This window comes from Carassius carassius, chromosome 18, assembly GCF_963082965.1.
Source record: "Carassius carassius chromosome 18, fCarCar2.1, whole genome shotgun sequence".
Classification (NCBI taxonomy): domain Eukaryota; kingdom Metazoa; phylum Chordata; class Actinopteri; order Cypriniformes; family Cyprinidae; genus Carassius; species Carassius carassius.
The window spans coordinates 28559204-28584203 of NC_081772.1; the positions used below are offsets into that span (position 1 = coordinate 28559204).

General features: G+C 48.9%; 23 non-coding genes across 23 annotated transcripts; all 23 read right to left on the reverse strand.

The window, feature by feature from the left end:
- Window positions 1-193: 193 nt before the first annotated feature.
- trnas-aga (transfer RNA serine (anticodon AGA)) lies at window positions 194-275 on the reverse strand. Its single transcript has one exon. It is a non-coding gene; the product is annotated as a tRNA-Ser (tRNA).
- A 1708-nt stretch (window positions 276-1983) lies between these two features.
- trnas-aga (transfer RNA serine (anticodon AGA)) lies at window positions 1984-2065 on the reverse strand. The gene has a single exon. It is a non-coding gene; the product is annotated as a tRNA-Ser (tRNA).
- A 1276-nt stretch (window positions 2066-3341) lies between these two features.
- On the reverse strand, window positions 3342-3423 carry trnas-uga (transfer RNA serine (anticodon UGA)). Its single transcript has one exon. It is a non-coding gene; the product is annotated as a tRNA-Ser (tRNA).
- A 357-nt stretch (window positions 3424-3780) lies between these two features.
- Window positions 3781-3862, reverse strand: trnas-aga (transfer RNA serine (anticodon AGA)). Its single transcript has one exon. It is a non-coding gene; the product is annotated as a tRNA-Ser (tRNA).
- A 1369-nt stretch (window positions 3863-5231) lies between these two features.
- trnak-uuu (transfer RNA lysine (anticodon UUU)) lies at window positions 5232-5304 on the reverse strand. The gene has a single exon. It is a non-coding gene; the product is annotated as a tRNA-Lys (tRNA).
- A 178-nt stretch (window positions 5305-5482) lies between these two features.
- trnas-aga (transfer RNA serine (anticodon AGA)) lies at window positions 5483-5564 on the reverse strand. Its single transcript has one exon. It is a non-coding gene; the product is annotated as a tRNA-Ser (tRNA).
- A 357-nt stretch (window positions 5565-5921) lies between these two features.
- Window positions 5922-6003, reverse strand: trnas-aga (transfer RNA serine (anticodon AGA)). The gene has a single exon. It is a non-coding gene; the product is annotated as a tRNA-Ser (tRNA).
- Window positions 6004-7028: 1025 nt separating this feature from the next.
- trnak-uuu (transfer RNA lysine (anticodon UUU)) lies at window positions 7029-7101 on the reverse strand. Its single transcript has one exon. It is a non-coding gene; the product is annotated as a tRNA-Lys (tRNA).
- A 610-nt stretch (window positions 7102-7711) lies between these two features.
- On the reverse strand, window positions 7712-7793 carry trnas-aga (transfer RNA serine (anticodon AGA)). Its single transcript has one exon. It is a non-coding gene; the product is annotated as a tRNA-Ser (tRNA).
- A 1276-nt stretch (window positions 7794-9069) lies between these two features.
- trnas-uga (transfer RNA serine (anticodon UGA)) lies at window positions 9070-9151 on the reverse strand. Its single transcript has one exon. It is a non-coding gene; the product is annotated as a tRNA-Ser (tRNA).
- Window positions 9152-9508: 357 nt separating this feature from the next.
- trnas-aga (transfer RNA serine (anticodon AGA)) lies at window positions 9509-9590 on the reverse strand. Its single transcript has one exon. It is a non-coding gene; the product is annotated as a tRNA-Ser (tRNA).
- A 1369-nt stretch (window positions 9591-10959) lies between these two features.
- trnak-uuu (transfer RNA lysine (anticodon UUU)) lies at window positions 10960-11032 on the reverse strand. The gene has a single exon. It is a non-coding gene; the product is annotated as a tRNA-Lys (tRNA).
- A 178-nt stretch (window positions 11033-11210) lies between these two features.
- On the reverse strand, window positions 11211-11292 carry trnas-uga (transfer RNA serine (anticodon UGA)). Its single transcript has one exon. It is a non-coding gene; the product is annotated as a tRNA-Ser (tRNA).
- Window positions 11293-11643: 351 nt separating this feature from the next.
- On the reverse strand, window positions 11644-11725 carry trnas-aga (transfer RNA serine (anticodon AGA)). Its single transcript has one exon. It is a non-coding gene; the product is annotated as a tRNA-Ser (tRNA).
- A 1025-nt stretch (window positions 11726-12750) lies between these two features.
- trnak-uuu (transfer RNA lysine (anticodon UUU)) lies at window positions 12751-12823 on the reverse strand. Its single transcript has one exon. It is a non-coding gene; the product is annotated as a tRNA-Lys (tRNA).
- A 178-nt stretch (window positions 12824-13001) lies between these two features.
- On the reverse strand, window positions 13002-13083 carry trnas-uga (transfer RNA serine (anticodon UGA)). Its single transcript has one exon. It is a non-coding gene; the product is annotated as a tRNA-Ser (tRNA).
- A 357-nt stretch (window positions 13084-13440) lies between these two features.
- Window positions 13441-13522, reverse strand: trnas-aga (transfer RNA serine (anticodon AGA)). Its single transcript has one exon. It is a non-coding gene; the product is annotated as a tRNA-Ser (tRNA).
- Window positions 13523-13928: 406 nt separating this feature from the next.
- trnak-uuu (transfer RNA lysine (anticodon UUU)) lies at window positions 13929-14001 on the reverse strand. Its single transcript has one exon. It is a non-coding gene; the product is annotated as a tRNA-Lys (tRNA).
- A 178-nt stretch (window positions 14002-14179) lies between these two features.
- trnas-uga (transfer RNA serine (anticodon UGA)) lies at window positions 14180-14261 on the reverse strand. Its single transcript has one exon. It is a non-coding gene; the product is annotated as a tRNA-Ser (tRNA).
- Window positions 14262-16091: 1830 nt separating this feature from the next.
- Window positions 16092-16173, reverse strand: trnas-aga (transfer RNA serine (anticodon AGA)). Its single transcript has one exon. It is a non-coding gene; the product is annotated as a tRNA-Ser (tRNA).
- Window positions 16174-16986: 813 nt separating this feature from the next.
- trnak-uuu (transfer RNA lysine (anticodon UUU)) lies at window positions 16987-17059 on the reverse strand. Its single transcript has one exon. It is a non-coding gene; the product is annotated as a tRNA-Lys (tRNA).
- A 178-nt stretch (window positions 17060-17237) lies between these two features.
- Window positions 17238-17319, reverse strand: trnas-uga (transfer RNA serine (anticodon UGA)). Its single transcript has one exon. It is a non-coding gene; the product is annotated as a tRNA-Ser (tRNA).
- A 60-nt stretch (window positions 17320-17379) lies between these two features.
- On the reverse strand, window positions 17380-17461 carry trnas-aga (transfer RNA serine (anticodon AGA)). Its single transcript has one exon. It is a non-coding gene; the product is annotated as a tRNA-Ser (tRNA).
- Between the last annotated feature and the right edge of the window lie 7539 nt (window positions 17462-25000).

A 25000-nucleotide genomic window follows, 5' to 3' on the forward strand; every position in this document is an offset into this window, starting at 1 on the left:
GCCACAACGCAGAGTACTAACCACTATACGATCACGGCGTGCCACTGGCTCAACCAAGACAGCCCCTGGAGCCCGGATACAAGAAGCAGCAGCGGCGTGTTTGTCCATCGAAGAGGGACTGGACATTTCGCAAATAAGTGCGAGGACCGTGAAAAATGCATGGATGCTTTGCCTCATGGCCTTCAGCAAAAAGCGTAGTCGGCAGGATTCGAACCTGCGCGAGGAGACCCCAATGGATTTCTAGTCCATCGCCTTAACCACTCGGCCACGACTACGGGAGTGGACCAATTTCTGCTCAGTTTGTGTCCAACACTGCTGCCTGACCTACTTGCAACCAACCCAGCTCAGTCAGCAAGCGGAGAATGCAAGCTAGCCCTGCAAGCGGGTAAAACAGCGGTCCCACTGAGGAGAAATCAGGCTGCCATGTCTCATCCTATGTAATGGGGTTTTTCAGTACTGGCCCTGGGGACCGACAGCACTGCACAATTGGGAAGTCTGTCTTATTCTACTCACTCTGTGAGCACTCTTTCCTAAAGAGCTGACGATCAGAATCAGGTGTGCCGAACAAGGGAGATGCACTGATCCCCGGGAGCAGGAAGGAACATCGCTCTAGTACAGAGTCAGCAGAAGAGATGGACCGTAGTGATAGCAAGCTGAGGCCTACAAAAAGAAGACTGACCTTCGCCCAAACAGGGACTTGAATTAAGCAGACCACCTTCTGCCATGTTGTGTGTAACACTGCTGCCTGACCTACTTGCAACCTAGCAAGCCGAGATTGTAAGCTAGCCCTTGAAGTGGCTAAAACAGCAGTCCCACTGAGGAGAAATCAGGCTGCCATGTCTCATCCTATGTAATGGGCTTTTTCAGTACTGGCCCTGGGGACCGACAGCACTGCACAAATGGGAGGTCTGTCTTATTCTACTCACTCCGTGAGCACTCTTTCCTAAAGGGCTGACCATCAGGATCATGTGTGCCGAACAAGGAAGATGCACTGACCCCCTGGAGAAGGAAGGAACATCGCTCTAAGAGAAATCAGGCTGCCATGTCTCATCCTATGTAATGACGTTTTTCAGTGCTGGGCCTGGGGACCGACAGCACTGCACAATTCGGAGGTCTGTCTTATTCTACTCACTCTGTGAGCGCGCTTTCCTAACGAGCTGACCATCAGAATCAGGTGTGCCAAACAAGGGAGGTGCACTGATACCCTGGAGCAGGAAGGAACACCGCTCCGGTACAGATTCAGAAGAAGAGATGGACCGTAGTGATAGCAAGGTGACTCCGCCAAAAGCAGACAGACCTTCACCCGAACAGGGACTTGAACCCTGGACCCTCAGATTAAAAGTCTGATGCTCTACCGACTGAGCTCTCCGGGCTCTTGTGGAGAACTGGCTTCTCACCTTTTATAAAGCAGCAGTTTTACAACAAGCTGCCCAGAAGATACGCAGGTGTCACGAGGATGAAATCTAGAAGCAGTTATGGCACAGAGAGCGAAGGACAATAGAAGGCACAATTACCGTCACAGAAATCTAAAGCAATACTGCAAATCCCTCCCGTAGTCGGCAGAGTTCGAACCTGCGTGGGGAGACTCCAATGGATTTCAAGTCCATCGCCTTAACCTCTCGGCCACGACTACGGCTAATGTTAAAAAGCAAGCACCCTTGTCTGGTGGCGCCCTGCACAGGCCAAGCTTCAGAAACAAAATCACGCAGAAAGATGAGGTGGTAAAAAATTTTCAACCTTCCCGTATAATCAACGGCAAGGGGTTGCAGTGACCCGGATTCGAACCGGGTTGCTGAGGCCACAACGCAGAGTACTAACTACTATACGATCACGGCGTGCCACTGGCTCACCCAAGACAGCCCCTGGAGCCCGGATACAAGAAGCAGCAGCGGCGTGTTTGTCCATCGAAGAGAGACTGGACATTTCGCAAATAAGTGCGATGACCGTGAAAAATGCATGGATGCTTTGCCTCATGGCCTTCAGCGTAGTCGGCAGGATTCAAACCTGCGCGGGGAAACCCCAATGGATTTCTAGTCCATCGCCTTAACCACTCAGCCACGACTATGGTAGTAAACCAATTTCTGCTCAGTTTGTGTCCAACACTGCTGTCTGACCTACTTGCAACCAACCCAGCTCAGTCAGCAAGCGGAGATTGCAAGCTAGCCCTGTAAGCGGGTAAAACAGCGGTCCCACTGAGGAGAAATCAGGCTGCCATGTCTCATCCTATGTAATGGGGTTTTTCAGTACTGGCCCTGGGGACCGACATCACTGCACAATTGGGAAGTCTGTCTTATTCTACTCACTCTGTGAGCACTCTTTCCTAAAGAGCTGACAAACAGAATCAGGTGTGCCAAACAAGGGAGATGCACTGATCCCCGGGAGCAGGAAGGAACATCGCTCTAGTACAGAGTCAGCAGAAGAGATGGACCGTAGTGATAGCAAGCTGAGGCCTACAAAAAGAAGACTGACCTTCGCCCAAACAGGGACTTGAATTAAGCAGACCACCTTCTGCCATGTTGTGTGTAACACTGCTGCCTGACCTACTTGCAACCTAGCAAGCCGAGATTGTAAGCTAGCCCTTGAAGTGGCTAAAACAGCAGTCCCACTGAGGAGAAATCAGGCTGCCATGTCTCATCCTATGTAATGGGCTTTTTCAGTACTGGCCCTGGGGACCGACAGCACTGCACAAATGGGAGGTCTGTCTTATTCTACTCACTCCGTGAGCACTCTTTCCTAAAGGGCTGACCATCAGGATCATGTGTGCCGAACAAGGAAGATGCACTGACCCCCTGGAGAAGGAAAGAACATCGCTCTAAGAGAAATCAGGCTGCCATGTCTCATCCTATGTAATGACGTTTTTCAGTGCTGGGCCTGGGGACCGACAGCACTGCACAATTCGGAGGTCTGTCTTATTCTACTCACTCTGTGAGCGCGCTTTCCTAACGAGCTGACCATCAGAATCAGGTGTGCCAAACAAGGGAGGTGCACTGATACCCTGGAGCAGGAAGGAACACCGCTCCGGTACAGATTCAGAAGAAGAGATGGACCGTAGTGATAGCAAGGTGACTCCGCCAAAAGCAGACAGACCTTCACCCAAACAGCGACTTGAACCCTGGACCCTCAGATTAAAAGTCTGATGCTCTACCGACTGAGCTATCCGGGCTCTTGTGGAGAACTGGCTTCTCACCTTTTATAAAGCAGCAGTTTTACAACAAGCTGCCCAGAAGAGACGCAGGTGTCACGAGGATGAAAGCTAGAAGCAGTTATGGCACAGAGAGCGAAGGACAATAGAAGGCACAATTACCGTCACAGAAATCTAAAGCAATACTGCAAATCCCTCCCGTAGTCGGCAGAGTTCGAACCTGCGTGGGGAGACCCCAATGGATTTCAAGTCCATCGCCTTAACCTCTCGGCCACGACTACGGCTAATGTTAAAAAGCAAGCACCCTTGTCTGGTGGCGCCCTGCACAGGCCAAGCTTCAGAAACAAAATCACGCAGAAAGATGAGGTGGTAAAAAATTTCAACCTTCCCGTATACTCAACGGCAAAGGGTTGCCGTGACACGGATTCGAACCGGGGTTGCTGCAGCCACAACGCAGAGTACTAACCACTATACGATCACGGCGTGCCACTGGCTCAACCAAGACAGCCCCTGGAGCCCGGATACAAGAAGCAGCAGCTTCGTGTTTGTCCATCGAAGAGGGACTGGACATTTCGCAAATAAGTGCGAGGACCGTGAAAAATGCATGGATGCTTTGCCTCATGGCCTTCAGCAAAAAGCGTAGTCGGCAGGATTCGAACCTGCGCGAGGAGACCCCAATGGATTTCTAGTCCATCGCCTTAACCACTCGGCCACGACTATGGGAGTGGACCAATTTCTGCTCAGTTTGTGTCCAACACTGCTGCCTGACCACTTGCAACCAACCCAGCTCAGTCAGCAAGCGGAGAATGCAAGCTAGCCCTGCAAGCGGGTAAAACAGCGGTCCCACTGAGGAGAAATCAGGCTGCCATGTCTCATCCTATGTAATGGGGTTTTTCAGTACTGGCGCTGGGGACCGACAGCACTACACAATTGGGAAGTCTGTCTTATTCTACTCACTCTGTGAGCACTCTTTCCTAAAGGGATGACCATCAGAATCAGGTTTGCCGAACAAGGGAGATGCACTGATCCCCGGGAGCAGGAAGGAACATCGCTCTAGTACAGAGTCAGCAGAAGAGATGGACCGTAGTGATAGCAAGCTGAGGCCTACAAAAAGAAGACTGACCTTCGCCCAAACAGGGACTTGAATTGAGCAGACCATCTTCTGCCATGTTGTGTGTAACACTGCTGCCTGACCTACTTGCAACCTAGCAAGCCGAGATTGTAAGCTAGCCCTTGAAGTGGCTAAAACAGCAGTCCCACTGAGGAGAAATCAGGCTGCCATGTCTCATCCTATGTAATGGGCTTTTTCAGTACTGGCCCTGGGGACCGACAGCACTGCACAAATGGTTAATGAGTGAGTGAAGTGACATTCAGCCAAGTATGGTGACCCATACTCAGAATTTGTGCTCTGCATTTAACCCATCTGAAATGCACACACACAGAGCAATGAACACACACACACTGTGAGCACACACCCGGAGCAGTGGGCAGCCATTTATGCTGCGGCACCCAGGGAGCAGTTGGGGGTTCAATGCCTTGCTCAAGGGAACCTAAGTCGTGGTATTGAAGGTGGAGAGAGAACTGTACATGCACTCCCCCCACCCACAATTCCTGCCGGCCCGGGACTCGAACTCACAACCTTTCGATTGGGAGTCTGACTCTCTAACCATTAGGCCACGACTCCCCACATGGGAGGTCTGTCTTATTCTACTCACTCCGTGAGCACTCTTTCCTAAAGGGCTGACCATCAGAATCATGTGTGCCGAACAAGGAAGATGCACTGACCCCCTGGAGAAGGAAGGAACATCGCTCTAAGAGAAATCAGGCTGCCATGTCTCATCCTATGTAATGACGTTTTTCAGTGCTGGGCCTGGGGACCGACAGCACTGCACAATTCGGAGGTCTGTCTTATTCTACTCACTCTGTGAGCGCGCTTTCCTAACGAGCTGACCATCAGAATCAGGTGTGCCAAACAAGGGAGGTGCACTGATACCCTGGAGCAGGAAGGAACACCGCTCCGGTACAGATTCAGAAGAAGAGATGGACCGTAGTGATAGCAAGGTGACTCCGCCAAAAGCAGACAGACCTTCACCCGAACAGGGACTTGAACCCTGGACCCTCAGATTAAAAGTCTGATGCTCTACCGACTGAGCTATCCGGGCTCTTGTGGAGAACTGGCTTCTCACCTTTTATAAAGCAGCAGTTTTACAACAAGCTGCCCAGAAGATACGCAGGTGTCACGAGGATGAAAGCTAGAAGCAGTTATGGCACAGAGAGCGAAGGACAATAGAAGGCACAATTACCGTCACAGAAATCTAAAGCAATACTGCAAATCCCTCCCGTAGTCGGCAGAGTTCGAACCTGCGTGGGGAGACCCCAATGGATTTCTAGTCCATCGCCTTAACCTCTCGGCCACGACTACGGCTAATGTTAAAAAGCAAGCACCCTTGTCTGGTGGCGCCCTGCACAGGCCAAGCTTCAGAAACAAAATCACGCAGAAAGATGAGGTGGTAAAAAATTTCAACCTTCCCGTATACTCAACGGCAAAGGGTTGCCGTGACGCGGATTCGAACCGGGGTTGCTGCAGCCACAACGCAGAGTACTAACCACTATACGATCACGGCGTGCCACTGGCTCAACCAAGACAGCCCCTGGAGCCCGGATACAAGAAGCAGCAGCGGCGTGTTTGTCCATCGAAGAGGGACTGGACATTTCGCAAATAAGTGCGAGGACCGTGAAAAATGCATGGATGCTTTGCCTCATGGCCTTCAGCAAAAAGCGTAGTCGGCAGGATTCGAACCTGCGCGAGGAGACCCCAATGGATTTCTAGTCCATCGCCTTAACCACTCGGCCACGACTACGGGAGTGGACCAATTTCTGCTCAGTTTGTGTCCAACACTGCTGCCTGACCTACTTGCAACCAACCCAGCTCAGTCAGCAAGCGGAGAATGCAAGCTAGCCCTGCAAGCGGGTAAAACAGCGGTCCCACTGAGGAGAAATCAGGCTGCCATGTCTCATCCTATGTAATGGGGTTTTTCAGTACTGGCCCTGGGGACCGACAGCACTGCACAATTGGGAAGTCTGTCTTATTCTACTCACTCTGTGAGCACTCTTTCCTAAAGAGCTGACGATCAGAATCAGGTGTGCCGAACAAGGGAGATGCACTGATCCCCGGGAGCAGGAAGGAACATCGCTCTAGTACAGAGTCAGCAGAAGAGATGGACCGTAGTGATAGCAAGCTGAGGCCTACAAAAAGAAGACTGACCTTCGCCCAAACAGGGACTTGAATTAAGCAGACCACCTTCTGCCATGTTGTGTGTAACACTGCTGCCTGACCTACTTGCAACCTAGCAAGCCGAGATTGTAAGCTAGCCCTTGAAGTGGCTAAAACAGCAGTCCCACTGAGGAGAAATCAGGCTGCCATGTCTCATCCTATGTAATGGGCTTTTTCAGTACTGGCCCTGGGGACCGACAGCACTGCACAAATGGGAGGTCTGTCTTATTCTACTCACTCCGTGAGCACTCTTTCCTAAAGGGCTGACCATCAGGATCATGTGTGCCGAACAAGGAAGATGCACTGACCCCCTGGAGAAGGAAGGAACATCGCTCTAAGAGAAATCAGGCTGCCATGTCTCATCCTATGTAATGACGTTTTTCAGTGCTGGGCCTGGGGACCGACAGCACTGCACAATTCGGAGGTCTGTCTTATTCTACTCACTCTGTGAGCGCGCTTTCCTAACGAGCTGACCATCAGAATCAGGTGTGCCAAACAAGGGAGGTGCACTGATACCCTGGAGCAGGAAGGAACACCGCTCCGGTACAGATTCAGAAGAAGAGATGGACCGTAGTGATAGCAAGGTGACTCCGCCAAAAGCAGACAGACCTTCACCCGAACAGGGACTTGAACCCTGGACCCTCAGATTAAAAGTCTGATGCTCTACCGACTGAGCTATCCGGGCTCTTGTGGAGAACTGGCTTCTCACCTTTTATAAAGCAGCAGTTTTACAACAAGCTGCCCAGAAGATACGCAGGTGTCACGAGGATGAAATCTAGAAGCAGTTATGGCACAGAGAGCGAAGGACAATAGAAGGCACAATTACCGTCACAGAAATCTAAAGCAATACTGCAAATCCCTCCCGTAGTCGGCAGAGTTCGAACCTGCGTGGGGAGACTCCAATGGATTTCAAGTCCATCGCCTTAACCTCTCGGCCACGACTACGGCTAATGTTAAAAAGCAAGCACCCTTGTCTGGTGGCGCCCTGCACAGGCCAAGCTTCAGAAACAAAATCACGCAGAAAGATGAGGTGGTAAAAAATTTTCAACCTTCCCGTATAATCAACGGCAAGGGGTTGCAGTGACCCGGATTCGAACCGGGTTGCTGAGGCCACAACGCAGAGTACTAACTACTATACGATCACGGCGTGCCACTGGCTCACCCAAGACAGCCCCTGGAGCCCGGATACAAGAAGCAGCAGCGGCGTGTTTGTCCATCGAAGAGAGACTGGACATTTCGCAAATAAGTGCGATGACCGTGAAAAATGCATGGATGCTTTGCCTCATGGCCTTCAGCGTAGTCGGCAGGATTCAAACCTGCGCGGGGAAACCCCAATGGATTTCTAGTCCATCGCCTTAACCACTCAGCCACGACTATGGTAGTAAACCAATTTCTGCTCAGTTTGTGTCCAACACTGCTGTCTGACCTACTTGCAACCAACCCAGCTCAGTCAGCAAGCGGAGATTGCAAGCTAGCCCTGTAAGCGGGTAAAACAGCGGTCCCACTGAGGAGAAATCAGGCTGCCATGTCTCATCCTATGTAATGGGGTTTTTCAGTACTGGCCCTGGGGACCGACATCACTGCACAATTGGGAAGTCTGTCTTATTCTACTCACTCTGTGAGCACTCTTTCCTAAAGAGCTGACAAACAGAATCAGGTGTGCCAAACAAGGGAGATGCACTGATCCCCGGGAGCAGGAAGGAACATCGCTCTAGTACAGAGTCAGCAGAAGAGATGGACCGTAGTGATAGCAAGCTGAGGCCTACAAAAAGAAGACTGACCTTCGCCCAAACAGGGACTTGAATTAAGCAGACCACCTTCTGCCATGTTGTGTGTAACACTGCTGCCTGACCTACTTGCAACCTAGCAAGCCGAGATTGTAAGCTAGCCCTTGAAGTGGCTAAAACAGCAGTCCCACTGAGGAGAAATCAGGCTGCCATGTCTCATCCTATGTAATGGGCTTTTTCAGTACTGGCCCTGGGGACCGACAGCACTGCACAAATGGGAGGTCTGTCTTATTCTACTCACTCCGTGAGCACTCTTTCCTAAAGGGCTGACCATCAGGATCATGTGTGCCGAACAAGGAAGATGCACTGACCCCCTGGAGAAGGAAAGAACATCGCTCTAACAGAAATCAGGCTGCCATGTCTCATCCTATGTAATGACGTTTTTCAGTGCTGGGCCTGGGGACCGACAGCACTGCACAATTCGGAGGTCTGTCTTATTCTACTCACTCTGTGAGCGCGCTTTCCTAACGAGCTGACCATCAGAATCAGGTGTGCCAAACAAGGGAGGTGCACTGATACCCTGGAGCAGGAAGGAACACCGCTCCGGTACAGATTCAGAAGAAGAGATGGACCGTAGTGATAGCAAGGTGACTCCGCCAAAAGCAGACAGACCTTCACCCAAACAGCGACTTGAACCCTGGACCCTCAGATTAAAAGTCTGATGCTCTACCGACTGAGCTATCCGGGCTCTTGTGGAGAACTGGCTTCTCACCTTTTATAAAGCAGCAGTTTTACAACAAGCTGCCCAGAAGAGACGCAGGTGTCACGAGGATGAAAGCTAGAAGCAGTTATGGCACAGAGAGCGAAGGACAATAGAAGGCACAATTACCGTCACAGAAATCTAAAGCAATACTGCAAATCCCTCCCGTAGTCGGCAGAGTTCGAACCTGCGTGGGGAGACCCCAATGGATTTCAAGTCCATCGCCTTAACCTCTCGGCCACGACTACGGCTAATGTTAAAAAGCAAGCACCCTTGTCTGGTGGCGCCCTGCACAGGCCAAGCTTCAGAAACAAAATCACGCAGAAAGATGAGGTGGTAAAAAATTTCAACCTTCCCGTATACTCAACGGCAAAGGGTTGCCGTGACACGGATTCGAACCGGGGTTGCTGCAGCCACAACGCAGAGTACTAACCACTATACGATCACGGCGTGCCACTGGCTCAACCAAGACAGCCCCTGGAGCCCGGATACAAGAAGCAGCAGCTTCGTGTTTGTCCATCGAAGAGGGACTGGACATTTCGCAAATAAGTGCGAGGACCGTGAAAAATGCATGGATGCTTTGCCTCATGGCCTTCAGCAAAAAGCGTAGTCGGCAGGATTCGAACCTGCGCGAGGAGACCCCAATGGATTTCTAGTCCATCGCCTTAACCACTCGGCCACGACTATGGGAGTGGACCAATTTCTGCTCAGTTTGTGTCCAACACTGCTGCCTGACCACTTGCAACCAACCCAGCTCAGTCAGCAAGCGGAGAATGCAAGCTAGCCCTGCAAGCGGGTAAAACAGCGGTCCCACTGAGGAGAAATCAGGCTGCCATGTCTCATCCTATGTAATGGGGTTTTTCAGTACTGGCGCTGGGGACCGACAGCACTGCACAATTGGGAAGTCTGTCTTATTCTACTCACTCTGTGAGCACTCTTTCCTAAAGGGATGACCATCAGAATCAGGTTTGCCGAACAAGGGAGATGCACTGATCCCCGGGAGCAGGAAGGAACATCGCTCTAGTACAGAGTCAGCAGAAGAGATGGACCGTAGTGATAGCAAGCTGAGGCCTACAAAAAGAAGACTGACCTTCGCCCAAACAGGGACTTGAATTGAGCAGACCATCTTCTGCCATGTTGTGTGTAACACTGCTGCCTGACCTACTTGCAACCTAGCAAGCCGAGATTGTAAGCTAGCCCTTGAAGTGGCTAAAACAGCAGTCCCACTGAGGAGAAATCAGGCTGCCATGTCTCATCCTATGTAATGGGCTTTTTCAGTACTGGCCCTGGGGACCGACAGCACTGCACAAATGGTTAATGAGTGAGTGAAGTGACATTCAGCCAAGTATGGTGACCCATACTCAGAATTTGTGCTCTGCATTTAACCCATCTGAAATGCACACACACAGAGCAATGAACACACACACACTGTGAGCACACACCCGGAGCAGTGGGCAGCCATTTATGCTGCGGCACCCAGGGAGCAGTTGGGGGTTCAATGCCTTGCTCAAGGGAACCTAAGTCGTGGTATTGAAGGTGGAGAGAGAACTGTACATGCACTCCCCCCACCCACAATTCCTGCCGGCCCGGGACTCGAACTCACAACCTTTCGATTGGGAGTCCGACTCTCTAACCATTAGGCCACGACTCCCCACATGGGAGGTCTGTCTTATTCTACTCACTCCGTGAGCACTCTTTCCTAAAGGGCTGACCATCAGAATCATGTGTGCCGAACAAGGAAGATGCACTGACCCCCTGGAGAAGGAAGGAACATCGCTCTAAGAGAAATCAGGCTGCCATGTCTCATCCTATGTAATGACGTTTTTCAGTGCTGGGCCTGGGGACCGACAGCACTGCACAATTCGGAGGTCTGTCTTATTCTACTCACTCTGTAAGCGCGCTTTCCTAAGGAGCTGACCATCAGAATCAGGTGTGCCAAACAAGGGAGGTGCACTGATACCCTGGAGCAGGAAGGAACACCGCTCCGGTACAGATTCAGAAGAAGAGATGGACCGTAGTGATAGCAAGGTGACTCCGCCAAAAGCAGACAGACCTTCACCCAAACAGGGACTTGAACCCTGGACCCTCAGATTAAAAGTCTGATGCTCTACCGACTGAGCTATCCGGGCTCTTGTGGAGAACTGTCTTCTCACCTTTTATAAAGCAGCAGTTTTACAACAAGCTGCCCAGAAGAGACGCAGGTGTCACGAGGATGAAAGCTAGAAGCAGTTATGGCACAGAGAGCGAAGGACAATAGAAGGCACAATTACCGTCACAGAAATCTAAAGCAATACTGCAAATCCCTCCCGTAGTCGGCAGAGTTCGAACCTGCGTGGGGAGACCCCAATGGATTTCAAGTCCATCGCCTTAACCTCTCGGCCACGACTACGGCTAATGTTAAAAAGCAAGCACCCTTGTCTGGTGGCGCCCTGCACAGGCCAAGCTTCAGAAACAAAATCACGCAGAAAGATGAGGTGGTAAAAAATGTTCAACCTTCCCGTATAATCAACGGCAAAGGGTTGCCGTGACACGGATTCGAACCGGGGTTGCTGCGGCCACAACGCAGAGTACTAACCGCTATACGATCACGGCGTGCCACTGGCTCACCCAAGACAGCCCCTGGAGCCCGGATACAAGAAGCAGCAGCGGCGTGTTTGTCCATCGAAGAGAGACTGGACATTTCGCAAATAAGTGCGAGGACCGTGAAAAATGCATGGATGCTTTGCCTCATGGCCTTCAGCGTAGTCGGCAGGATTCAAACCTGCGCGGGGAAACCCCAATGGAGTTCTAGTCCATCGCCTTAACCACTCAGCCACGACTATGGTAGTAAACCAATTTCTGCTCAGTTTGTGTCCAACACTGCTGTCTGACCTACTTGCAACCAACCCAGCTCAGTCAGCAAGCGGAGATTGCAAGCTAGCCCTGCAAGCGGGTAAAACAGCGGTCCCACTGAGGAGAAATCAGGCTGCCATGTCTCATCCTATGTAATGGGGTTTTTCAGTACTGGCCCTGGGGACCGACAGCACTGCACAATTGGGAAGTCTGTCTTATTCTACTCACTCTGTGAGCACTCTTTCCTAAAGAGCTGACGATCAGAATCAGGTGTGCCAAACAAGGGAGATGCACTGATCCCCGGGAGCAGGAAGGAACATCGCTCTAGTACAGAGTCAGCAGAAGAGATAGACCGTAGTGATAGCAAGCTGAGGCCTACAAAAAGAAGACTGACCTTCGCCCAAACAGGGACTTGAATTAAGCAGACCACCTTCTGCCATGTTGTGTGTAACACTGCTGCCTGACCTACTTGCAACCTAGCAAGCCGAGATTGTAAGCTAGCCCTTGAAGTGGCTAAAACAGCAGTCCCACTGAGGAGAAATCAGGCTGCCATGTCTCATCCTATGTAATGGGCTTTTTCAGTACTGGCCCTGGGGACCGACAGCACTGCACAAATGGGAGGTCTGTCTTATTCTACTCACTCCGTGAGCACTCTTTCCTAAAGGGCTGACCATCAGGATCATGTGTGCCGAACAAGGAAGATGCACTGACCCCCTGGAGAAGGAAGGAACATCGCTCTAAGAGAAATCAGGCTGCCATGTCTCATCCTATGTAATGACGTTTTTCAGTGCTGGGCCTGGGGACCGACAGCACTGCACAGTTCGGAGGTCTGTCTTATTCTACTCACTCTGTGAGCACGCTTTCCTAACGAGCTGACCATCAGAATCAGGTGTGCCAAACAAGGGAGGTGCACTGATACCCTGGAGCAGGAAGGAACACCGCTCCGGTACAGATTCAGAAGAAGAGATGGACCGTAGTGATAGCATGGTGACTCCGCCAAAAGCAGACAGACCTTCACCCAAACAGGGACTTGAACCCTAGACCCTCAGATTAAAAGTCTGATGCTCTACCGACTGAGCTATCCGGGCTCTTGTGGAGAACTGGCTTCTCACCTTTTATAAAGCAGCAGTTTTACAACAAGCTGCCCAGAAGAGACGCAGGTGTCACGAGGATGAAAGCTAGAAGCAGTTATGGCACAGAGAGCGAAGGACAATAGAAGGCACAATTACCGTCACAGAAATCTAAAGCAATACTGCAAATCCCTCCCGTAGTCGGCAGAGTTCGAACCTGCGCGGGGAGACCCCAATGGATTTCAAGTCCATCGCCTTAACCTCTCGGCCACGACTACGCCTAATGTTAAAAAGCAAGCGCCCTTGTCTGGTGGCGCCCTGCACAGGCCAAGCTTCAGAAACAAAATCACGCAGAAAGATGAGGTGGTAAAAAATTTCAACCTTCCCGTATACTCAACGGCAAAGGGTTGCCGTGACGCGGATTCGAACCGGGGTTGCTGCAGCCACAACGCAGAGTACTAACCACTATACGATCACGGCGTGCCACTGGCTCAACCAAGACAACCCCTGGAGCCCGGATACAAGAAGCAGCAGCGGCGTGTTTGTCCATCGAAGAGGGACTGGACATTTCGCAAATAAGTGCGAGGACCGTGAAAAATGCATGGATGCTTTGCCTCATGGCCTTCAGCAAAAAGCGTAGTCGGCAGGATTCGAACCTGCGCGGGGAGACCCCAATGGATTTCTAGTCCATCGCCTTAACCACTCGGTCACGACTACGGGAGTGGACCAATTTCTGCTCAGTTTGTGTCCAACACTGCTGCCTGACCTACTTGTAACCAACCCAGCTCAGTCAGCAAGCGGAGAATGCAAGCTAGCCCTGCAAGCGGGTAAAACAGCGGTCCCACTGAGGAGAAATCAGGCTGCCATGTCTCATCCTATGTAATGACGTTTTTCAGTGCTGGGCCTGGGGACCGACAGCACTGCACAATTCGGAGGTCTGTCTTATTCTACTCACTCTGTGAGCGCGCTTTCCTAACGAGCTGACCATCAGAATCAGGTGTGCCAAACAAGGGAGGTGCACTGATACCCTGGAGCAGGAAGGAACACCGCTCCGGTACAGATTCAGAAGAAGAGATGGACCGTAGTGATAGCAAGGTGACTCCGCCAAAAGCAGACAGACCTTCACCCGAACAGGGACTTGAACCCTGGACCTTCAGATTAAAAGTCTGATGCTCTACCGACTGAGCTATCCGGGCTTTTGTGGAGAACTGGCTTCTCACCTTTTATAAAGCAGCAGTTTTACAACAAGCTGCCCAGAAGAGACGCAGGTGTCACGAGGATGAAAGCTAGAAGCAGTTATGGCACAGAGAGCGAAGGACAATAGAAGGCACAATTACCGTCACAGAAATCTAAAGCAATACTGCAAATCCCTCCCGTAGTCGGCAGAGTTCGAACCTGCGTGGGGAGACCCCAATGGATTTCAAGTCCATCGCCTTAACCTCTCGGCCACGACTACGGCTAATGTTAAAAAGCAAGCACTCTTGTCTGGTGGCGCCCTGCACAGGCCAAGCTTCAGAAACAAAATCACGCAGAAAGATGAGGTGGTAAAAAATTTTCAACCTTCCCGTATAATCAACGGCAAGGGGTTGCCATGACCCGGATTCGAACCGGGTTGCTGATGCCACAACGCAGAGTACTAACTACTATACGATCACGGCGTGCCACTGGCTCACCCAAGACAGCCCCTGGAGCCCGGATACAAGAAGCAGCAGCGGCATGTTTGTCCATCGAAGAGGGACTGGACATTTCGCAAATAAGTGCGAGGACCATGAAAAATGAATGGATGCTTTGCCTCATGGCCTTCAGCAAACAGCGTTGTCGGCAGGATTCGAACCTGCGCGGGGAGACCCCAATGGATTTCTAGTCCATCGCCTTAAGCACTCGGCCACGACTACGGCAGTAGACCAATTTCTGCTCAGTTTGTGTCCAACACTGCTGCCTGACCTACTTGCAACCAACCCAGCTCAGTCAGCAAGCGGAGATTGCAAGCTAGCCCTGCAAGCGGGTAAAACAGCGGTCCCACTGAGGAGAAATCAGCCTGCCATGTCTCATCCTATGTAATGGGGTTTTCAGTACTGGCCCTGGGGACCGACAGCACTGCACAATTGGGAAGTCTGTCTTATTCTACTCACTCCATGAACACTCTTTCCTAAAGGGCTGACCATCAGAATCAGGTTTGCCGAAAAAAGGGAGATGCACTGATCCCCGGGAGCAGAAAGGAACATCGCTCTAGTACAGAGTCAGCAGAAGAGATGGACCCGTAGTGATAGCAAGCTGAGCCCTCCAAAAAGTAGACTGACCTTCGCCCAAACAGGGACTTGAATTAAGCAGACTACCTTCTGCCCTGTTGTGTGTCACATTGCTGCCTGACCTACTTGCAACCTAGCAAGCCGAGATTGTAAGCTAGCACTGGAAGCGGGTAAAACAGCAGTCCCACTGAGGAGAAATCAGGCTGCCATGTCTCATCCTATGTAATGGGGTTTTTCAGTGCTGGGCCTGGGGACCGACAGCACTGCACAATTCGGAGATCTGTCTTATTCTACTCACTCTGTGAGCGCGCTTTCCTAACGAGCTGACCATCAGAATCAGGTGTGCCAAACAAGGGAGGTGCACTGATACCCTGGAGCAGGAAGGAACACCGCTCCAGTACAGATTCAGAAGAAGAGATGGACCATAGTGATAGCAAGGTGACTCCGCCAAAAGCAGACAGACTTTCACCCTAACAGGGATTTGAACCCTGGACCCTCAGATTAAAAGACTGATGCTCTACCGACTGAGCTATCCGGGTTCTTGTGGAGCACTGGCTTCTCACCTTTTATAAATCAGCAATTATACAACAAGCTCCCCAGAAGAGACGTAGGTGTCACGAGGATGAAAGCTAGAAGCAGTTATGGCACAGAGAGCGAAGGACCATAGATGGCACAATTACAGTCACAGAAAGCTAAAGCAATACTGCAAATCCTTCCGGAAATGGGAAGAGTTCGAACCTGCGTAGGGAGACCCCAATCTATTTCAAGTCCATCGCCTTAACCTCTCGGCCACGACTACGCCTAATGTTAGAAAGCAAGTCCCCTTGTCTGATGGCGCCCTGCACAGGCCAAGCTTCAGAAACAAAATCACGCAGAAAGATGAGGTGGTAAAAAATTTTCAACCTTCCCGTATACTCAACGGCAAAGGGTTGCCGTGACCCAGATTCATCATCGAAGAGGGACTGGACATTTCGCAAATAAGTGCGAGGACCATGAAAAATGCATGGATGCTTTGCCTCATGGCCTTCAGCAAACAGCATAGTCTGCAGGATTCGAACCTGCGTGGGGAGACCCCAATGGATTTCTAGTCCATCACCTTAACCACTCGGCCAAGACTACGGCAGTAAACCAATTTCTGCTCAGTTAGTGTCCAACACTGCTGCCTGACCTACTTGCAACCAACCCAGCTCAGTCAGCAAGCGGAGATTGCAAGCTAGCCCTGCAAGCGGGTAAAACAACGGTCCCACTAAGGAGATATCAGCCTGCCATGTCTCATCCTATGTAATGGGGTTTATCAGTACTGACCCTGGGGACCGACAGCACTGCACAATTGGGAAGTCTGTCTTATTCTACTCACTCTGTGAGCACTCTTTCCTAAAGGGCTGACCATCAGAATCAGGTGTGCCGAACAAGGGAGATGCACTGATCCCCGGGAGCAGGAAGGAACATCGCTCTAGTACAGAGTCAGCAGATGAGATGGACCGTAGTGATAGCAAGCTGAGGCCTACAAAAAGAAGACTGACCTTCGCCCAAACAGGGACTTGCATTAAGCAGACCACCTTCTGCCCTGTTGTGTGTCACATTGCTGCCTGACCTACTTAAAACCTAGCAAGCCGAGATTGTAAGCTAGCCCTGGAAGCGGGTAAAACAGCAGTCCCACTGAGGAGAAATCAGGCTGTCATGTCTCATCCTATGTAATGGGGTTTTTCAGTTCTGGGCCTGGGGACCGACAGCACTGCACAATTCGGAGGTCTGTCTTATTCTACTCACTCTGTGAGCGCGCTTTCCTAACGAGCTGACCATCAGAATCAGGTGTGCCAAACAAGGGAGGTGCACTGATACCCTGGAGCAGGAAGGAACACCGCTCCAGTACAGAAGAAGAGATGGACCATAGTGATAGCAAGGTGACTCTGCCAAAGGCAGACAGATCTTCGCCCGAACAGGGACTTGAACCCTGGACCCTCAGATTAAAAGTCTTATGCTCTACCAACTGAGCTATCCAGGCTCTCGTGGAGCACTGGCTTCTCACCTTTAATAAAGCAGCTGTTTTACAACAAGCTGCCTAGAAGAGACGCAGGTGTCACGAGGATGAAAGCTAGAAGCAGTTATGGCACAGAGAGCGAAGGACCACAGAAAGCACAATTATCGTCACAGAAAGCTAAAGCAATACTGCAAAGCCCTCCCGTAGTCGGCAGAGCTCGAACCTGCGCAGGGAGACCCCAATGGATTTCAAGTCCATCGCCTTTACCTCTCGGCCACGACTACACCTAATGTTAGAAAGCAAAATGTTAGAAAGCTTGTTGTACAATTGCCTTCAGCAAACAGCGGAGTCGGCAGGATTCGAACCTGCGCGGGGAGACCCCAATGGATTTCTAATCCATCGCCTTAACCACTCGGCCACGACTACGGGAGTAGACAAATTTCTGCTCAGTTTGTGTCCAACACTGCTGCCTGACCTACATGCAACCAACCCAGCTCAGTCAGCAAGCGGAGATTGCAAGCTAGCCCTGCAAGCGGGTAAAACAGCGTTCCCACTGAGGAGAAATCAGCCTGCCATGTCTCATCCTATGTAATGGGGTTTTTCAGTACTGACCCTGGGGACCGACAGCACTGCACAATTGGGAAGTCTGTCTTATTCTACTCACTCTGTGAGCACTCTTTCCTAAAGGGCTGACCATCAGAATCAGGTGTGCCGAACAAGGGAGATGCACTGATCCCCGGGAGCAGGAAGGAACATTGCTCTAATACAGAGTCAGCAGAAGAGATGGACCGTAGTGATAGCAAGCTGAGGCCTACAAAAAGAAGACTGACCTTCGCCCAAACAGGGACTTGAATTAAGCAGACCACCTTCTGCCATGTTGTGTGTAACACTGCTGCCTGACCTACTTGCAACCTAGCAAGAGGAGATTGTAAGCTAGCCCTGGAAGCGGCTAAAACAGCAGTCCCACTGAGGAGAAATCAGGCTGCCATGTCTCATCCTATGTAATGGGGTTTTTCAGTACTGGCCCTGGGGACCGACAGCACTGCACAAATGGGAGGTCTTTCTTATTCTACTCACTCCGTGAGCACTCTTTCCTAAAGGGCTGACCATCAGAATCATGTGTGCCGAACAAGGGAGATGCACTGATCCCCGGGAGAAGGAAGGAACATCGCTCTAATACAGAGTCAGCAGAAGAGATGGACCCGTAGTGATAGCAAGCTGAGGCCTCCAAAAAGTAGACTGACCTTCGCCCAAACAGGGACTTGAATTAAGCAGACCACCTTCTGCCCTGTTGTGTGTCACATTGCTGCCTGACCTACTTGCAACCTAGCAAGCCGAGATTGTAAGCTAGCCCTGGAAGCGGGTAAAACAGCAGTCCCACTGAGGAGAAATCAGGCTGCCATGTCTCATCCTATGTAATGGGGTTTTTCAGTGCTGGGCCTGGGGACCGACAGCACTGCACAATTCGGAGGTCTGTCTTATTCTACTCACTGTGTGAGCGCGCTTTCCTAACGAGCTGACCATCAGAATCAGGTGTGCCAAACAAGGGAGGTGCACTGATACCCTGGAGCAGGAAGGAACACCGCTCCAGTACAGATTCAGAAGAAGAGATGGACCGTAGTGATAGCAAGGTGACTCCGCCAAAAGCAGATAGACCTTCACCCTAACAGGGACTTGAATCCTGGACCCTCAGATTAAAAGTCTGATGCTCTACCAACTGAGCTATCCAGGCTCTTGTGGAGCACTGGCTTCTCACCTTTTATAAAGCAGCAATTTTACAACAAGCTGCCCAGAAGAGACGCAGGTGTCACAAGGATGAAAGCTAGAAATAGTTATGGCACAGAGAGCGAAGGACCATAGATGGCACAATTACAGTCACAGAAAGCTAAAGCAATACTGCAAATCCCTCCCGTAGTCGGCAGAGTTCGAACCTGCGCAGGGAGACCCCAATGGATTTCAAGTCCATCGCCTTAACCTTTCGGCCACGACTACGCCTAATGTTTGAAAGCAAGCCCCCTTATCTGATGGCGCCCTGCACAGGCCAAGCTTCAGAAACAAAATCACGCAGAAAGATGAGGTGGTAAAACATTTTCAACCTTCCAGTATACTCAACGGCAAAGGGTTGCCGTGACCCTGATTCGAACCGCGGTTGCTGCGGCCACAACGCAGAATATTAACCACTATACGATCACAGCGTGCCACTGGCTCACCCAAGAGAACCCCTGGAGCCCGGATACAAGAAGCAGCAGCGGCATGTTTGTCCATCGAAGAGGGACTGGACATTTCGCAAATAAGTGCGAGGACCATGAAAAATGAATGGATGCTTTGCCTCATGGCCTTCAGCAAACAGTTTAGTCGGCAGGATTTGAACTTGCGAGGGGAGACCCCAATGGATTTCTAGTCCATCGCCTTAACCACTCGGCCACGACTACGGGAGTAGACCAATTTCTGCTCAGTTTGTGTCCAACACTGCTGCCTGACCTACTTGCAACCAACCCAGCTCAGTCAGCAAGCGGAGATTGCAAGATAGCCCTGCAAGCGGGTAAAACAGCGGTCCCACTGAGGAGAAATAAGCCTGCCATGTCTCATCCTATGTAATGGGGTTTTTCAGTACTGACCCTGGGGACCGACAGCACTGCACAATTGGGAAGTCTGTCTTATTCTACTCACTCTGTGAGCACTCTTTCCTAAAGGGCTGACCATCAGAATCAGGTGTGCCGAACAAGGGAGATGCACTGATCCCCGGGAGCATGAAGGAACATCGCTCTAGTACAGAGTCAGCAGATGAGATGGACCGTAGTGATAGCAAGCTGAGGCCTACAAAAAGAAGACTGACCTTCGCCCAAACGGGGACTTGAATTAAGCAGACCACCTTCTGCAATGTTGTGTGTAACACTGCTGCCTGACCTACATGCAACCTAGCAAGCGGAGATTGTAAGCTAGCCCTGGAAGCGGCTAAAACAGCAGTCCCACTGAGGAGAAATCAGGCTGCCATGTCTCATCCTATGTAATGGGGTTTTTCAGTACTGGCCCTGGGGACCGACAGCACTGCACAAATGGGAGGTCTGTCTTATTTTACTCACTCCGTGAGCACTCTTTCCTAAAGGGCTGACCATCAGAATCATGTGTGCCGAACAAGGGAGATGCACTGATCCCCGGGAGAAGGAAGGAACATCGCTCTAATACAGAGTCAGCAGAAGAGATGGACCCGTAGTGATAGCAAGCTGAGGCCTCCAAAAAGTAGACTGACCTTCGCCCAAACAGGGACTTGAATTAAGCAGACCACCTTCTGCCCTGTTGTGTGTCACATTGCTGCCTGACCTACTTGCAACCTAGCAAGCCGAGATTGTAAGCTAGCCCTGGAAGCAGGTAAAACAGCAGTCCCACTGAGGAGAAATCAGGCTGCCATGTCTCATCCTATGTAATGGGGTTTTTCAGTGCTGGGCCTGGGGACCGACAGCACTGCACAATTCGGAGGTCTGTGTTATTCTACTCACTCTGTGAGCGCGCTTTGCTAACGAGCTGACCATCAGAATCAGGTGTGCCAAACAAGGGAGGTGCACTGATACCCTGGAGCAGGAAGGAACACCGCTCCAGTACAGATTCAGAAGAAGAGATGGACCGTAGTGATAGCAAGGTGACTCCGCCAAAAGCAGATAGACCTTCACCCTAACAGGGACTTGAATCCTGGACCCTCAGATTAAAAGTCTTATGCTCTACCGACTCTTCTCAAGCTGGGGAACAATAGTCTGTTTGAGGAGGGGGAGAAGGAAAAAGAAGGGGAAGAAGGAGAAGAAGGAAAAAGAAAGAAAAAGAGAAGGAAAAAAAGAAAAAGGAAAGGAAAGGGAAGGGAAAGGGAAAAGGTAAACCCACCTTTCACACTTCTGTGTGATTTTTGGTAGATCGGTATTCATATATTATAGAAAATTGCCTTTTTATATATTTCATGGGCAAATCACTGACGTGAATGACATCGGTTCGAGTCCCACCTCGGACAAGGTTGAAATCACCCAATATATTTTCTAATCTTTCCTTAATGAATGAACACATATGTAAACATTTCATGTGCTTTTATGCCTTAACAGTTATTTTATAAAAACATATTTTTCATTGTATGGATACATGTTAAAATGTATTTATTAAATGATAATATGTGGTTTCTTGAAATGTATTATTTGTTTTATTATTTCACCATTGAATATAAGAATCTTTAATATCTTTTTTAAATTACTCTTTTTCTAACTGAACTATATTTATTTTTGCTTACTGTTGAAGATGCTCTGTATCAAATTGCGCGCCACAGTATGAATGCTGATTCGCGATTGGTCTTTACATTATTGTGGTATCGTCATTGGCCAAGAAGGATCTGTCAATCTAATTCGTTCTATGATGAAATTCGATTGTGAATCCAAGGTCATATCATATCTATCCAAGGTCATATATATCATATTGCGATATCATATGATGATATGGAATTTCAAATGGTTTCATATGTTTATTTTATTGTTTTTACAATTCTGTCCCTTTCTTGTAATTTTAATGCTTTGTTGCAATACAAATAATTAAAATAAGAATTTGATACTACTACTGCATATAATAAATAATAATAAACCTTTATATCAAAGAAATGTTTCTACCAATCACTTCTCACATCCCGTGGACCTGTCTGCTATACAGTTCTGTCCCTTTCTTGTAATTTTAATGCTTTGTTGCAATAAGAATAAAAATAAGAATGTGATACTATTACTGCTTATAATAATAATAAACCTTTATATCAAAGAAATGTTTCTGACACTCACTTCTCACACCCTGTGGATCTGTCTGGAATACCATTATGTCCCTTTCTTGTAATTTTAATATCTGTGTGAGTTTGTAAAAAGTTTTCCAGATAGGTTTGATAAAAAAAAGCCAAAGGATACTGTTGTAGAAATAAAGTTCTTTTTATTTTTTTATTTACAAACACCTCCTTCTCTCTCACATAAACACACCCTCACAAGCATACACACGCGCGAATGTGGTCAATCCTGCACAAGATATCTCGCCCATAAACAGCCAGCATCCACCTGTGGGAGGGGATAGTTTCGGGCTCAGGTGGCTCCTGAAACCTCACAGGGAGCAGGCTTGGCTGGGAGATGAAGTCTGAGCAGGCACCAAGGTATCTGCAAAGACGCTTCAGCCACTCCTCGCTGTGGTTCTCCCGCAGCTGCCTCACTAAGCGAGAGGGGCTGTTGCCCAGGGCCCTCTCCCTCAGGAACCTTATGACCCGCATGTCACAGGCATACCTGAATAAAACAAAGGGAAAGAGAGACAGAAAGACACAAACATTAAAACCAGCTCATCTCAAGTGTGTTTTAAATGACAAACATTTGTTACAAAAACTAAATAGTCTCAGTATACTCACTTTCGAGTTAGGATCAGCCTAAATTCCAGTCTGTGGGCTAAGTCCAGCTGGTCCAAGATGGCCTTGCTGGAGGAAATTAAGGCCGTTTTGCACCCACTGCACCAGAGAGTCTCCGTGATCATCAGGTAGTACTGGTCCACATCCAGAACCTGACGGGCTCTCTTGTGTGCCCCATAGCCTGTGAGCTGTCTCCCACACACAGTACAGGACAGCCTGACCTTCCAGAGGTGGTATGGCATCCACAGTAGAAGCCTGTGTGTAAAGAAGCGCTCTGGAGCGGGGCCTTGGTGATAGATCAGAGCTGGCTCTGGTGGATCATACCACAGCTTCAGGTCAGTACGAAGCCGATGTTGCTTCCACAAAGCTGCTGAAATCCATTTCTGATCCTGTGGTGGTATGGTTTTCATCAACTTTGTGGGAAGCCATCCAGATTCGGAACCTGGAGCGGTCACCCTATCCTCGGCAGGTTGAACAGAGGATCCAGCCACAGATGGAGCAGCAGAGGGAACACAGGTGGAGCTGATCACAGGGGTGAGAGGAGCAGAGGACGTCCCAGAGGAGGCAGCGGCTGACACTTCCTAATGTATTAAAAAAGGCAAACACATACAGTAGATATGATTACAAGCCACTTATGAGGAATATTTTTTCAAAATGTAGCATATTTATGTGATCCAACAATATTAGTGTGAAGAAAACGATAAAATTAAAGAGTTTCTCACAACTCTAGAAGCAGCTCCTGGAGCACAGGAAGCAGAGGTGGCTTCATAGACAGAAGAAGGAGGAAGAGACAGGGGGGAGACGGTCTGAATATACAGCCTGGGACTGCGAGCAGGAGATGGTGTCCTAGATGCAGGGCTGGACAATGCAGAAGTGCTAATAGGCTGCAAGGTTAAGAGAGCACAGTTTACAATATTGAATGAAATAATCTATTATTATCAGGCATTGCAGTAACAATGATAAGATAAACTCAGCTTATCTTTATGGAATGAAATGTCATTCTTTGACTATATACCTTTGTTGCATGCGTCCTTGCCACACCTAGGTTTGGCCTTAAAGCTGCACCATGGGCCCCACCATACCGTGGCTTTGTAAACTGACAAAAAGAAATTAGTAACATTATGTGAAGCATTTTAAAATGCTATAACATATGATAACATAAATATCTGCAAAGACATGCATTTACCGATGCCAAAGTTAAAGTAGGCTTTAAAGGTGCCATTCCAGATGTTGTTCCTGACTGCCCTGGTGTTACAGGTGGTGACGTGGATGGTGTGGATGACACAGGGGCCAAACTGGAAGGCTACAGTTTCACAGAAAAGGAAATTAAATTCAAAAATACACAATACACCATCAACACATCACAGTTTTATGAAACACTTCTTATACCTTTTTCATATGGAAACCACAGTCACATGTCTGTGTCCCCCCAAACAGAGACATTTGCCCCCTGTGTTGCAGTGGACACTTCTCAATCTGTAACATATGACAGTGAATCATAACTATCTGCTCCTTCTATATATGACATAGCTTTCCTGTGTTTATATACATGCCCAAGTTTACCTTCTGATACAGGTCATGCCATTTCTTCTGGCGTGGTGCCGGTCTGTTTCCCTCCTCAGAAGGCCAGACCCCCTGTGTGGCAAATCTGCGCAGGCGGGCCATCCATTCACCCTCACTCATAGCCCTGTGCTTCTTGTGCTTGGAAGCCATCTTCCAATAAAAGATAGCGTGTGGCAAAATACAAAGTTTGTGACTATTCAGTAGAACTGAGTAGTTAATCAATTTCATACATTTATTTCAAATAGCACATATTTCATCTCAGTGTTTTTGGACAAGGTATAGTTTGATATTTTGGGAGGAATTGTGGTGTGTGGGTATAATAATATGCCATAACTCCATAAAAATCAGATTATTACATACCATTTCGATTACATAGGCTTACAATTAGCCCACATTATGATTATTATCGATTATAGCTCACTTAAACAACACAAGCCCCATATTACGTCATAAAACGTCATGTTAATGTTAATAAAGGCACAGTTTTATGCCTATGTATTGAATTACAGATGCAATGAACAGACAATGAACAGACAAAATTATTTTACCTCAGGTAAAAACTGGTGCCCAATACTATAGGCTAATTAACATTATGCATAATTCAGCCATATAGCGGTACGAGGTATAATCTAACGTTATATGATAGGCTAGCTATTTTTAGCCAGTGTATAATTTATTAATACATAGTACCTCAGTGTATACTATATTAATACATAGTACCTCGGTGTATTATATATTTCTGTAATACATATAATATATGAATACATAGTACCTCAGTGTATTATATATGAATACATAGTACCTCAGTGTATTATATATTAGTACATAGTACCTCAGTGTATAATATATTAATACATAGTACCTCAGTGTATTATATATGAATACATAGTACCTCAGTGTATTATATATTAATACATAGTTAGTACCTCAGTCACAGTGTATTATATATGAATACATAGTACCTCAGTGTATTATATATTAATACATAGTACCTCAGTGTATAA